The sequence below is a fragment of the Passer domesticus genome, chromosome 2, assembly GCF_036417665.1.
Source record: "Passer domesticus isolate bPasDom1 chromosome 2, bPasDom1.hap1, whole genome shotgun sequence".
NCBI lineage: Eukaryota > Metazoa > Chordata > Aves > Passeriformes > Passeridae > Passer > Passer domesticus.
This window is the reverse complement of record NC_087475.1, coordinates 41448703-41461988: the sequence shown is the minus strand read 5'-3', so window position 1 is coordinate 41461988 and position 13286 is coordinate 41448703.

Sequence of the window (13286 nt, the reverse complement as noted above, 5' to 3'; positions counted from 1 at the left end):
TCCCAAGCAGTGTTTGGCCAGTCTGCCAGTGTCTGCATGTTCTTGGTGTCTGTGTAGTCTTCACCTGCATGCTCAGCAGGCCCACAGGCCTGATGATGTTTCAAAATGCCTGTGTCTTCCCTTATTACCTCTATCTCTGCCTTTTTGTGGCCCAAAACCAAAAATGCCATTCAGTCAAATATTCTTGGAAGCATTTGGAGATCACGGTAAGAGAAACCTTTTTCCCTCAAGACATCCAAGGAGTAGAACAGGCCACCCACAGAGGTTGTGCAGGTGCCATCCCTGGAGATTTACAAATCCCATCTGGACACAGTCCTGAGAAACCTGGTCTGAAATTAGTGCTGACCCTGTTTGGAGCAGGCAGTTGCACTGGAGGCCGCCTGATGCCCCTGCCAATCTGCTTGACTCCAGGATCTTTTGCTCCTATGAAGTCTGCAAGCTGTAAAAGTCAAGAGTAAGACTAAACCATCATTTCAAGAATGAGAAGTATATGTGTCCTACTGCTTCAGGAAAAACAGACCTTATAGAAAAACTACCCTGTGTTACATCTAATCCTTTCCACAGCTAGAGAGTTCTGTTTACCAGACAGGCTTGTCTGTTCACTCCTTATTTTTCATGAGGTTGCCAAACTAAAATTTTCAGCTGAAAGAGCTTAATTTTTCTATTTTATTAGTCCTCAATATTATGCAGTCCTTTCTATTCTTTCTTAATGCCTAAGAGCTGAATATGTATGGCTGTGTACATGTCTGTGTGCTTGGTTATGCTGAGCATTCACATGCAGAAAGTAGCATGTATTTAGACAGAAAATTGTATCCTGAAATTACACATTTGACTTGACTTGGTGTCTGAAAAATATTTCTACTGTTTAATCTTATTTCTGATAAGCAAATTGTCAGGTTTGTTTTTAATTGGATTTTTTTTCAGGTCTGCACTGTGGTATTTCAGTGTAGGACAGGGCAAAGGTCACACACAAGTCCATAGGGAGAGGCCTTGGGATCTGTTCACAGATTAGATTGTATCTGTTGTCCGTATCAAAATGCTTCAATGTATTTAATTTAAGTTTGGTTTCACAGCCCAGATTCTCATGCCTTGCAGATTCCTCTTCAAAAAGAAAGAGGATTTGACTCTCTGGTTACACACCCTCAATTACTGAGAGCTTCCACTTTCTTGATCAATCAGTTTTGAGTTGCTAGTCATACTGTTTTGGTCATGTGTGCCTTGGGAATTACAGCTCCAAATTCCATTTTTGTTCATCAACCAGAAGTTTGTGTGATTGAATAATATTTACTAAAACACTGCCTCTCATTCATTTTAACTGATAACACAATCTGAAAATCTGAGGGTGGAAATGAGCTAAGACATTCCATCGGTCCCTCTCTGAGGATTTTGGCCAGTGGGACAGCGCTGCATCCGTTCTGGGCTGCTGGTGCTGATGGACAGTAGATGTCACTCTTGCCTAACATATGGAATCACGGAACAGTTTGGATTAGAAGGGACCTTTAAAGGTCACCTAATCCAAGCCCCTGCAATGAGCAGGGACATCTTCAACTAGATCGGGTTACTTAAAGCCCCATTCAAACTGACCTTGAATGTTTCCAGGGATGGGGCATCCACAGCTTCCCTGGGCAACCTCTTGGTTTTTCTACCGAAATGCTGTATCCTTAGTTAAATGTGTATAGCTGTGAGGGAAGAGTGACTGCTGATCATAATTGCTACTCAGTGGAAACTTTATTTTGAGATTTTAAAATGCCTACATAGCAAATTATGACTTTTTTAGAATCACAGAATGGACTTGGATTGGAAAGGACTCACGGAGATCAGCTAGTTCCACCCCTGGCCCTGCTGTGGGCAGGGACACTTTGAACCAGACCAGGTTGCTCAGAGCCCCATTCAGCCTGGCCTTGAATACCTGAGGGATGGGACAGCCACAGTTTCTTCGGGCAGCCTGTTCCAGTGACTCATCACCCTCACAGTAAAGAATTTATTTCATATATCTAACTTAAACTGCCCTCCTTCAGTTTAAAGCCGTTGCCCCTTGTCCTATCACTGCATGCTCTTGTAAAAGTCCCCCTACAGCCTTCTTATAAGCCCTCTGTAAGTATTCAAAGGCTGCAATAAAGTATGCTCAGAGCCTTCTCTTCCCTAGACAAGATATTTTACCTACACCTTGTTCCTAGTCCCTAAAGAAAGGTGTATGGAATCCCTAATGAAGTGTGTATTTCTGGTGTGGTTTTTGTTACAGTTTATTTTTTTGTTTCATTGGTTTGTTTTAGCTCAGTCTTTGAAATGTGTTTTGGGACCCTGCTAAATTATGCCAACCAAAAAGTCACCATTTTGATACATTAATCCATGGAAACTTAATAGTAAATTTGGGTACTGAGGGGCTAAAGGAGAATTTCTTGGCCATCCATCTTGTGTGAAGAACAAATTCTGTGACAGTGCCTGACAGTGGAAGGCTGCCAGCCCAAGCCATGCAGGCAAAGCCTGCTTTCCTTTCTGCTCAGCAGCTCTCTAGAAGCTGTGCAAACACTTCATCACAGTTGTCCCCCAAGCACTGAGGGCTGGAGCTTTCAAAAGGCTGCAGACAAGTTGTACAATCAAGAGTGTCAGTACACCTCACTCATGTTTTAATAACATATTCAGAGTCTCTTTGAGACCAGTCCATTGGAAGAACAGACCAGTGCCCAGGCACAGGAAAAATGCCTGCAAAATGGCAACCTGTGGGAGTACCTGTATTATTTGCCTTTTTGTCCCAGTAAGTTAAGAAACAGGTTCCCTGAAAAGAAATATTAGTTGCTTTCATGGTGAGGACAACTCTCACTGTACATCACAGTAAACTTAATTTTTTAACAATGTGGGGAAATCACAGTAATTTCTGACTTCCTCTAAAGATCTGGCTGTGATCTATAAAAATCAGTTCCTCTCTCAAATAGTAGACTTTCGAAAGGTTTTTCACATAAGATAATTTTCCTCGCAGAAAAAAAAAAATCCCTTGTTTTGATATAATAATTACACAATTGCTTCAATTTGTGTCTGGATCCCAAGAGTTTTGCTGCTAGAACCAGAAGGTGTTTCCAAAAAGAGACACCAATTTTCTTTATAATTAATGTCTTCTGTGGATATACAATTTCAAGAGAAAAGCAGGATGGAAGAATTACAACTGGGACATCATTTGAGAGAGATGCTGAAGGCGAGGTATTTCACAAATACACATCTGCCATACATTGCATTCCTTCCAAATCCCACTCTATACCCACTCCAACAGAGATATCAGTCAAGCATTAAATGCTTGTTTACAGAAGAATGTTTGAAAAATGCCAGATTTATCAAATTAGCAGTGCTATTAATAACCCTGTCAGGATTGCATGTCAGCCTGGCAGTTCTTGAATTTGTCCAGAGGAAGTCAATGTACACCTTCTTTCAGTGAGTTGCATACACCTGATCACAGATTGTCCAAAATGGTGGGAATATGCAAAAAAAAAAAAAAAAAAAAAAAAAAAAAAAAAAAATGTTGGCACGTGTATAAGTCTAATTAAACAAAGGGCTTAGATAATATAAGGGGAAAGCTCATAAATTCAACCATACATAGTAATTGGCAATAGTAGTTTGTTGAAAGGATAATTTGGAAATAGGGTGCACTCATGGGTGAGACACATTGAACAACAACCTGCAGTGGCTCTGGATTAACTGGGGCTTATTTAAGAAACAAGAGATTTACTCTACTTTCTGAGCCACCTGCTCCCTGGCTGACCCCAGCACTGTGGTCACCAAGTGTCACCATCCGTCTCAGCAGGGACGAGGCGCTGACTGAGGACAGCCCAGCAGAAAGCCAGGTTGGTTCTGCTGTGCTGCTGCTCTTCATTAACAGCCTCAGGCATTACGGGCTGCAAGCTATCCATGGTGTCCTCCATCCTCCCCACTGCTGGGTTATGCCTTCAGGCCAGATACATGCTGCTGTTTTTCCAGACTCACTTCTTCTTTCTGAGATTGCTACTTCACGTTGGGAGCTCCTCTCACCAGCACCAGCTCTTCTTTATATCACCTGTAGGCTAATTTGCCTGCTCTGAATAGTCCATCTGCAAAAGCGCAATGTGTGGTCAGCTTCCTAATTGTAGGGTTCATCTCACATTTATTTGTCCATTGCATGATGTGCTGTGTTTATCCAGTTCAGATGAGATGAAATTTTACAACCAGCATATACCAGTTGCTGCTGTCAAGCCACAGGATTCAACTTGAGGATTTCAGAAATTCACCCCTATGCTGACATATTTACACCCAGTTTTCTGCTGCCTGTTTTAATTCATAATTACTTTTCATCTTGTTCTTTTTCTGTTGAGCACAGAATCTCAGGATATGTGGTTTTTGATCCAAGATTTCACATTAGATTTGCTATGTTCTGAAGCCTTGCCACTAGGTGGTAATGTTTTCATCCTTTAAAAAAAACCCAACCAAACAAACAAGAACCTAAAAATCCAAAACACCCACAAGCCTCCTTTGGAAGCACAGACTCAAACTTGAATTATTTCTATAAGGCTTATATGTTTTATGAAGAGATCAGAAAAATTATGGCTGTTCTTATGTAAAGCCTTTGATTATCAGCTCATTGCACAGCCACATGCCTGTCAGGCAAACAAAAGATGTGGGAGACTTATGCTGGCCTCATGCTTTTCCTTACTGGGAGCAGAAGTTTGGTAGGACAGGAAAATTGGGCTTTATAGACATATTTTGAATGAAATATGTGATTATGAAACATTATGTAAGGGTTTCCTTCTTTTATGTCTCTTGAAATGGAACTATTATGCAGGACTGCAATGCCTCTATGGATGCCATACAGTAGCTATTCACATATTTACCATGCTGAAAGGCAATATTCCTGAGCTTTGTGCCTCTCTTTTAGGACATAGCAGTGAAGACTAATGAAAACAGCTGGGCTGTGCCATCTCCCACTTACTGTAATTTTCCATTCAACAGCAGCTCACAGCAAGAGTGTCAGTGAAGTTTATCCTCAAGTGCTGGGCTCAGTTACTCAAGGTCTTGTGCCATGAACAAGGTTTGAGGGTGTTTCCCCCACTTCATCCTCTGTTTCTTATAACATGGAGGGTACACTATGCTCATAAGAAGCAGGATATTTAGGTTTAAAATCTTGGTGACCATACCAGAAGTTAAACCCCATTACCCCATTTCCCAAGTGAGCACTGCAGTTTGCTGGCCACCCACTCAGGGGGTGGCAGAAACTTGTCTGCAATGCTTATGACCACAGCTACCCACTCCAGCCTGATTCTAATGTCAGATAAAAAACCTGGGAAAAGTAGTTTTGGCATGGGGAAAAAATAAACCCAGCATTTTTTCCATGTTAACCGCTTTCTCTAAAAAAATATTACCCAGAACTAACAATAATAGTTCCCACAATAAAATTCATTACTAGAAGCTCAAAAGGAAAACTCCCATAGCAATACATATGGACAGTAAAATAATTGCTGGAAAGGGCTTTTTCCTCTCTCTTTGCAACTGTTTGTGCTCCCAGTGATATGAATGCAAGAACTTTTTCTTATATTTGCAGTCAGCCTTGCTTTACCTGCTGTCATCTACCAAAGTCTGCTCCATACCTTGCTGAGAGTGTGACAGCTGAAGGAAAAATAAGTTATACAGTGAGCCTCATGCACATATGCACTGCAGCCTTAGGGCTACACAAAGCAAAATGTATTATGGTGTTGAAAAAAAAATCTTTTTTTTCAAAGGTTCATCACTGTGAAGTAAAAAAAAAAAAATAAAAAAAAAAAAATATATATATATATACACCAAAATGTCAAAAGACTTCTTGGCTATACTCTGGTCAAATTTCAGTATGTTTCCCCTCTGACTTTACCTAAATAATTGTTTAGAAAATAAATATGTTTATATTTATTTATAAATATAAATGTATGTTTATTTTATAAATAGATATGTATATACAATATATGTGTATATTTTTGTCAGAAGACAGGATTTTTTCCCAGTATGTTCCCTGTTCAAGGGCCAAGTAACATTTCTGATTAAACAGAAATGGGTTGCCTTTTAACAGGGACCAAGACTGGCATTGTCAATGAAAGTCAATAAAATGTTACAAAATTTGAGAACAATTACAAAGGTGCAGCTAGAAGGGAATTAACTCTTTGGTTATTTGCTGTCTTCAAAGGAGTGAGTATATGACCTTTTAATGCTGACAACTGGGTATTTTCAGTCAGTGCTTTAAAATAACTTTTTGAGCAGTTGACCATAATCTTCAGTGTCAACTGGCATTCCCAATATTATTGTTTAATACCATTCTTACACCGTGAGAACCTTCTGTGTCATGGTTTAAAACACTTTTCAGCAGGCTGCTGATACTGCACTATTTTGAAGGTTAAAAAACTGTTTACCAAAAAGATGTGCTTATCAGGTTTTGATTGTCAACCTCATTTACCAAGCCTAGATGGAAACCACTGACAATTTTTCCACCAAGGCCTTATGGTGAAAAACTGCCCTGGTGCTACTTAGACTTTGCTTCTGTTAAAAGAAATAATTAGACACTGGACTTGGAGTTGCAAGTATGACACAAATAATTTATCTGTTAAAAACTTAGTCTAACGTTCCAGACAGGAAAGCGAAAAACTGGAGTTGGTGCCACTAAAGATTTCTGAAAGTGAGACAAGGAGTGAAATGAGTTCTAAGACTGGAAAGACAATTGCAAAAGAGCTACCAAAAAAAGCAGAGGGTGGGAAGAAAAGCTTGTTGCATCCGATGCTCCGCATGTCATTAAGTGCTGTGGCACAGGAAAAGCTGCACAGCTGCCAAGGGCGCGCATTTGTTTCCCCCTGCAGTCACGAGCGAGTGAGTTGGCAGGAGGGAAAGGTTTGGTGGATACTGTGCAGTTTAAAGGATATTCTGACCTTCCCTGTAGGACTTCACACTCAGCAGGCGCAGCGGAGGCATGGGCAGCAAGGCCAGCTGGAAGCGTTTCCCAGGGAAGCGCTGCTGCAGGGTGCAGGATTTTTAAACAATGTGTCCGAATCAAGGCAGGACATCTCTGAGCTCACACGGCTCCGTGACAGCACACAGCGAAGGTCTGGGGAGCTGCTGGTGTCACCCACTTTGTCAGAGAACAGCAATAACGAGCACTGGTCTCATTTGGGAGATCTCCAAGGATCCTCCACTTTCCTGGGCAAACATCTTCAGTGCTTAGCCACCTTTATGTGGTGCTTCACGAGGAAAATTCTGTTTCATTACTTGGCAGTGACATTTTCCTTACTGTCCCCAGTGACTGTGTCTCTGCTTGCCCTTTGATGGACACCTGGGAATAGGGTTAGGTTTCCTCCATCTCTCACCAGCCAAATTCTGCCTCTTCTCTCAGCACTGCCTGGATGCCCCCACCCCAACCATGAGCATCCCTCCTGTGGGGCCTGGATGACTTTTTCCAGGGGTTCTGCCTAATGCTTCACTCCTGGCCCTGTGAGGAGGAGGCAATGGGAAGCCCAGGAAGGCTCTTACCCCAGGAAGGGCTCTTCCCCTGGCCTTTAAAAAAATACTCCTCTGATGCCCTGCTCAGAATTTTTCTGTTGCTACATTTTCATTTATGGTTTTAATAAAAAATTCATTGTGATGCCATTCATTATTTGTATCTCAATCTAATAAACTTACTACCCTTCCACCTTGACATTTATATTTATTAATGCATGGGTCAGAATTTTTGCAGTGTATTTGGCCCAGGTGAAGGCTATTTTCTTGTGAGCAGGAAGCAGACCTAAGTTTTTGTGTAATATAAGTTATTATAACATATGTATGTGAAGTGCTGTAGCTGAATTTGCTTTAAGACTCTACATTGCTTAACTGGACAAAAGGAGCACTGCTGTGTGTTGTTTCCATGTTCTGTGTACAGTGCTTGCTCAATTTGTGTACACTTCAAACCATGAAAAACTCTGTTTAGGGAGTCAGTTGCTACCTCTTCCTAATGGAGAGACAAAAAAGAAAAAAAAAAAAAGGAGAAGCAATCATGCAAATCCCCTTAACAGCAATAAAAGAAGTACAAAAGTAAAGATGACAGTTTAATGGAGATTTGTTTGAACAGTGTGTTTTCCTTTTAACCAGTTATTGTGGTGCATTACTAAAGGTTTTCAACAGCCTGAAATGGAGCTGCTGGTAACATTACGAGGCTTGCAAGCATCTTACATGTTGGGCCACTGGTTAGGCATGTTAAAGGTCTGTCTGAGCTTTCAGAGCAGCAATAAATGCACTAAACCTTGGAAACCAAATCATCTTCCATATATCAACTGTTATGCTTTAGTTGTCAGCCTGAATTTTTTTAATATACAAAATAGCTTTTTCAAACAAAGAAGAGTTTGTCTATTACCACAAGATAATGCTATCACTTGATAAGACTTAATTTTTCTCGTTGTTATAAATAACTTTGTTGTAATCATTTTGGCCTGATTTCTTGGCAAAGTCCTTGGCTTGTACAGCAAAGGAAAGTCTGCAGAGCAATCACACACAGGACCAACTATAACAGACACTCTCCACAAAATTCATCAGAAGACTGGGATTTCCTTTCGAAAGCTTGTAAGACCTTATGGATTTTATAGTAAGTGCTTCCAGAAAAATACTACAACTTTGAAATGAGAAAGTAATGTCACAGACAAACCCCAGAAAGGGTTTCTGGTTTCTCTGTGCCTGAAGAAACCTAAGAGTAAGATACTTAAAACACAGACATATATTTTTATAAAGTAGATATATAACTCTTGGTTTTCCTACTGTTTCTTCTGCTTCTATTGTTTCTCTTATAAACTACCAAAAGAAATTAAAGGAACTTGATGGCCTGATTTGGGCATTACAACCTCTCATGCAGATTTCATTGTTCACTCTTCTCTCACAAGCCATGCTGGACTTCCCTCAGTGACTGTCAGAGCACAGAACCAGCTGTTCAGCTGTGTAACAGTGGCAGCACAAAAATAGCCATTCTGCTCAGCACTTCTAGCCACATCCACCTCCATAACAGGCACTGGGCTCTGTGCATGCCACCCCTTTGCAAAATTGCTGCATGATGTGATGGCTGGCACCCAGTGCCGTGTCCGAGCCCTGGCTGCCATGGAGAAACCCCATTAGTCATTAGTGCCCTGTCTGCAGGACAGCAGGGCTTCTGGTGTGACAGCTCTCCACTGGTTCCTGGTGGAAAAGGGGGCTGTGGTGGAAGCTGGCTCACTTGTGCCTCCTTGCCCAACCTCCTTTAGCTGCCACAACTTTTTTCACCTAAACTCTAGAGCAAGAACGTCTCACACAGACCTGCAGGATAGCCTGGCTCATGGGTACACCTCCCTCCTCATCAGCCTCTTCCCCACAGCCATACACACATGGAAAGTCTCCCACAACAGCTGCCTCCATGCTTTCCCATGAGGAAACTTGGGTTCCTGCAGAAGCTTCCATTCCCTACATTTGCACCAACAGCAGTACGAGGCAATACATTAGAAGAGGAATGTTTCCAGCAGAGAAAGATCATTTTACCAAGGTCTATTTGTGTCTCCTGCTGGGTCATGTTGCCTCTTTCTCCTCTCTGCAATTGCCTTTCCTCTGGGTCAGGCCCTACAGAAACCAGTGAACTGTCTTTGTTTTGTTGGGCACACAACAAGGGGAACATCTGCACCTCCAGAAAGCCTAAGGGAAACTTTTATTTATACCTACTCAGCAGTGGTGCAGCCTCACCTTGAGTACTGTGAGCAGTTTTGGGCACCACAATATAAAACAAATATTACGTTATTTCACTTGATCTTGAAACACCAGTGACTTTACCAACTGATGAAACCATTTTGGGGTATAGTTGGAGACAAGTTAACAGCTTAGGTGTGGATCCCCTCACTACCGGCACCTAAATTGAATCCAGAGGAATTTGGAGGGAGTTTTAGTAGCTGACCTTGGAGGGCTCCTGAAAAGTGATCACAGGCACATGAAAAACTTTTTTTTTTCCTCGTCCTCTGACAATAGTACAAATTCATGTGGTTTGGCTGATGGTCAGCTTAAAGGACAGCTTCAACCTGTTCAGAAAAATGGTGCTGAGACTAGGTATTTCTGCAGTGGATTTTAGATCAAATAGATTAGAAAAACCTCTGAAGTGTGTGTTCTAAATTTAATACTGTGAAACCTAAGCCACAGTAAATAATCTGCAGTAAAACTGTGAGAGCTGATAAGGACAGAAAAGGAGCATGATTTCCTGATAATCTGAAAAATGCACATGTGTGCACAAGATGGGCAAACCTGATACTTATTAAATATTATGACAGACTTGAAGGATCCAAATGGAGTATTAGACCTCCAATGCATTGGACTTTCCACAAATATACAAAAAAAGAGTTCTACATCTTATGGAATTCAAATGTTCATAATGGCTGAATGAACTGCAACAGAGGCATGGAAAAATGATACTGATATTACTTAAACTAATATTTTTTGTGTTGATCACATCTGAAATGAACTGTATAGGATTCTCAGAACATTTTCCCAGTTTATATATGTGTCTATACCAATGTATTCACTTACAGGTGAATGGAAGACTGTATCTGGATTTGGTACAGAGAGCCAAAACTGCCACCTCTGTCACCTCAACATACTCTGCATGGTTTTGCCACAGGGCTGTAAGTTCTTATTTTTCTGCTTTCTTTTTCCCATTTATTTCTTGGTCTCATCCTGGACATACTCCTTTTTCTATTACTTCTCTAACTATTTGATGAGAAAGCTGTCAAATGGAAAACTGGCAGCAACTCCTTCTCACACATTTCGAAATAATGCAGTACTGACATTTTTAGGTGTTGTTACTTGGGAGGGCAAAGTCTGAGGCTCCCTCACAGTGTTGGGGCCCAGAGGGGAAAAGAGATGCTACTTCTTGCATCTCTTTTGGGCTGAGACATGACATTGGTACCAAATGGTTTAGAGAGAAATGCTTTCTGTGACCAGAAATGTAAACTGAGGCATTTGGGAAAAACGTTAAATGAAAAGAGCAAAGCAGCTGTAGACCACAGGCTTCAGCCAGAGGAACACTGATGGCTCAGCAGGGGAATGCAGGATCTTTTGTGCTGGGCAACTAAATTCTACCCAGGTCTTTATAGGTTGTGCCTGGACCTTAGAAATTTCAATCTACATTTGTTCCAGGACCCATTTATATAACAGACTAATGACCTGTAAAATTTCAGTTTAAAATGCCTTTGGAGAGTCATAGTAAACATTTCAAAATGTAACTGAAGATACATTTCCAGTCTGCTTTTATTCTTACAGCCCATAAAGTAGAAAGCATTTCATGTTAAAAAAAAAACCAAAACACAAAACCACTAAACCAAATGCCCCCTTCTCGTTTTAATTTTACTCATATAATCTATAAACAGTTTTATATCAGAACACTGTAAAATCTATGCCTTTTTCTTCTTGAATTTCCAGAGTGGTATGAATTTCTAAGTCTAAGCTTCTGGAGAGAAGGGCTTGTAAGAAAATGTTGATGGTCTCTTCACTATTGTGCTCTGACCAACGCTGCAGTAACAGAGAACACCAATAAAGTACTGCAGTGCTGTATAATTGTCTTATTAATTGGAACATTATTTACAGAGAGGGCTGCCTTCACAGCATGTACCTACTTTCTGAAATGCTCACAGCACTCAGGACACAGCAGGCAGCCAGCATAAAAGTTCAGTTAAAGTAACAGTAAAATAGCCATCCATATAAGTGCAAGTTAATGAATTGAGTCCTCCTGGCAGGAAGACTTGAATGTGAGCAAGCATTTTCAAATTTAAAGAGAGGTGACCTTAAAAGCCTGCCAAACCTCAAAGGTAATGAATCATTTATGATGATGATGGTGGGGCCCTTTAATTTTTAGACGAAGAACAACCCAGCTCAGCTGTTCTTTTAAAATATGTTATATGTATATTTTGACAAAGACTGTCTTTGGAAATCAGAAGGTAAGAAGGCAAACAACCCTTTTGAGTGTGTAGAGATCTACCTTACATTTAAATTAGCTTTTTAATAGCGTTGCACATACCAAACCCCATGTAAGGCAGTTGTTTATGAAGTCCTTCTTTGACTAAAGTTCTCCACAAACAATGAAAAGGAGCTGCCACACTCTTTCTAAGCTCCTAAAAAAAAAAAAAGACATTAGTGCCAGCTATTCAACAAAGCATTTCATATTTCCAATGTCCCCATAAAATCCTTTCAACTGGCAGAAGGGAAATTACGATGTCTGGCCTTCTGCCTTTGCAGTGTCCAACAGACTTCTCAGCAAATTCAATGGAAAAAAACCCCGAACCAATACAAAGCATCTAGGACCAAGGCTTACTGCTTTGAAGGACAGTTTATTGTGTAAGATGAATGTTTCATTATCATATATAAAATAAAGCACAGCTACTATGTCACTATTTATATTTATGACTTCACTGCTACGTTCATAAATTACTATGTGGCTTACTCAGCACAGATACACAACATGGGATTTTAAGAAGTTTTAGGGAAGCCAATACTGTCACCAAATATCTTGCAAAATCCTTTTTATAATTCACTTACTCAAATATCTGATGATTACAGACTTTTGGACACATTACCCATATTGCTTAGGGCTTTCCAACCTATCTGAATGCCAAGCAGGAAGATGATTTCTGTTGTTAACACTGAGTTGCCATAAATCAGGCTTTCACTGCGGGCTCTTTTGATGCGTCATTCATGATGCTACAACTTGCACTCATTTCTCAGAAGCTGAAGCCAGTTTCTTCCTTGGCAGTTCTATGGTATAATAGCAGCCTGGATCCCAGTTCATCTACAATGAATGTTAAAGCATTTTATGTTAGCTATTCAGTGGAAAACAGAGCACTCCAGTACCTAATTTCCTCTGTGGAGGTAGTAATTCCTTTTTTGCTCTGAAAACACTGAAAATCAACATTGTATATTTCTAAAATGTTTTCTCTTTGTGCTTTGAACAAAATTGACTATTTTGTGGTTTACAAAAAGCACCTGTGAATGTAACACATCCCACCCACGTCTAGGTGCCTGAGACAGACACTTCTGCTTTCACTGCTGGAAATCTGACTTCCACTGCTCTGCAGATCATGCTTGGTCATGGCAGAGTCTGCCACCACCCACCATCACCAAAGTCCTACCAGCCTGAAGGGAGGAAATGCCCCCTGATTCAGACAGCACCGAGATGATGGTAGGTTGTAGTTCTGCCAGTTCTTGTGTCCTCTGTGTTCATTTGAGGAAGGTTACAGTGTTCCTGAAAAGCAGACAGCTGGAAAGCAAGGAAATACAGATTC